This window comes from Acanthochromis polyacanthus, chromosome 20 (assembly GCF_021347895.1).
Source record: "Acanthochromis polyacanthus isolate Apoly-LR-REF ecotype Palm Island chromosome 20, KAUST_Apoly_ChrSc, whole genome shotgun sequence".
In the NCBI taxonomy this organism is placed as follows: domain Eukaryota; kingdom Metazoa; phylum Chordata; class Actinopteri; family Pomacentridae; genus Acanthochromis; species Acanthochromis polyacanthus.
The window spans coordinates 17,968,422-17,970,267 of NC_067132.1; the positions used below are offsets into that span (position 1 = coordinate 17,968,422).

The 1,846-nt window shown below is 45.7% G+C and overlaps 1 long non-coding RNA gene across 1 annotated transcript; it reads right to left on the minus strand.

Moving 5' to 3' along the window:
• Window positions 1-204: 204 nt before the first annotated feature.
• Window positions 205-1,584, minus strand: LOC127531415 (uncharacterized). The gene is made up of 3 exons (XR_007938537.1): window positions 1,477-1,584; window positions 912-1,063; window positions 205-475 (listed from the first exon to the last, which is right to left on the minus strand). It is a non-coding gene; the product is annotated as an uncharacterized LOC127531415 (long non-coding RNA).
• Between the last annotated feature and the right edge of the window lie 262 nt (window positions 1,585-1,846).

Below are 1,846 nucleotides of genomic sequence, written 5' to 3' on the forward strand. Positions count from 1 at the left end.
CCTTCAAATAGGCCCTAGAAAGTCATTAAAAGTGGCACAGTCACATGATTGTTAGTTGGTTTGTTGATTTAACACTTTAATCAGAAGTAGGCACACATTACCAAAATAACAAAAGAGGTGGGTTTAATTAGATTCTCTTAAAATGAGGCCTAATAATCTACCTAAATGTGATTGGATGAATAAAATGAGTTGACTGCTTTGAGGTCAGAGTTTAGGCATTTCTTTATTTACCATTACACTACTGGATATGCTCTACATCCCAGGACACCCCCTCCTCCCCTCCGTTACATATTCAGAGTTTTATTTACTCCTCATCCGGAGGGGAGAGTGTTGATAAATGACGGCGCTGCGCCCTGGGACTCTCCTGTTTAAGGAGCACCGGGGCGATTTATGAGTGCGCTCCAGCAGGCTTCAGTGTGATTAATCGACGCCGTCCTCCTCGGCCACAGGCGGGGCAGGGGCAGCAGGCCCTCCGCTGTTTGGATAGGGAGATAACATCAAAGCGGCCTGCTGCTTGTGTTAAGAAAATACTGCATTCTGGGTCAGCGCAAATGAATCCACGAGGAGCTCCAAACTGTTTTTAATGGCATTCCCATCGATATATTATCACTCTTGCAGAATTTGAGTCTAGAGGTCGTCAAATGACATTTGCAAATGTCTTTTTGCGCCTTCAACCCCCCAAAAGCTTCCTTCAGGCTATATGGCTGGCTTTGATGATTTAGCTGTTTATGTATGGGGCCACATTTATGAATGAAGGGTGTCAGTGGGAGTTAACACTAATAAAAGCTGCAGCACTAAAAATAGTGATTACCTTTAATTGCCCGTGCATAAATTTCTATTTTTCCTCAACTAAACTCTTGAGACTAAGTTCATAATGAGCAGTCAAAGGTGTTAGCCTCTGAGATATTTACCTGCCCTGCTGCTCTCCACCACACCTGCACCATTGATCACAGGCCACACTGATGAGCAGCATGCTCCAGGGCTGACACTGCTGCTCTTTTGATCTCTCTTCTCAGTGACCTGCTCACCACAAGGCGCAAAATCCCTCTTGTCTCACTGCAGACTAAAAAAAAGAAGAAAAGAAGTTTGTCCTCAGGAAATGATGCCCAGTGTAGAAATGTTCCTCTCTAAAAGTAGAGCATCTACTAGGTGCAGGTGAGGGCAAATTCCCATTGAACAAATGCTTGGTTCAATGAATGTATTTGAATGCATTACCTAGTCGGGTCTGTTCTATTAAAGTGTGCAACAAAGTAAAGCAATCCCAGCCAAATCCCCTCCTTTTTTCCCTCTTATCTCATTTACACATCAAAATAGTTTCTCTCCTTTCCCATTGTGAGAACACCATACTCCTCCAGTCGACTGGGAATCGTTGGGCGAATTTCCGCTCTTTATTTTCGACTCCCAACTGCTTCCCGTAGTTCCTAAAAGGATGCCAATTTAGCTGAATTCAGGCTGAGTTGAAAGGCGCTCTGTTACCTGTCCGCTGGGGTAGAACCTCTGCGGTGGCTGCCCTTTCCCATGCTTCCACTACAGGACCTCGACCACAGGCAGACAGAGGGGACACCTGTTCCCTCAGAGTGCTTGGCCAGCATCTGAAATCTTAGCGTCGGCCCTGCCTATTGAGAGTGGGCAGCACGATAAGGCCCTCGCACTGTGATGGGGCGGAGGAAACCTGAGCAGAGAGGAGGAAAGGGGATGCCTATAGCCAGATGAATCTGGTGCAATTTGCCAAAACACAGTGCCTCCTTCCACGAGACGATTACCCACACTTGCAATAGAAAAGCCATTGTCTAGTACGAGTCTCCACTTATCTGTGTATTCTTTATCGTAATGCAGAGATATAATA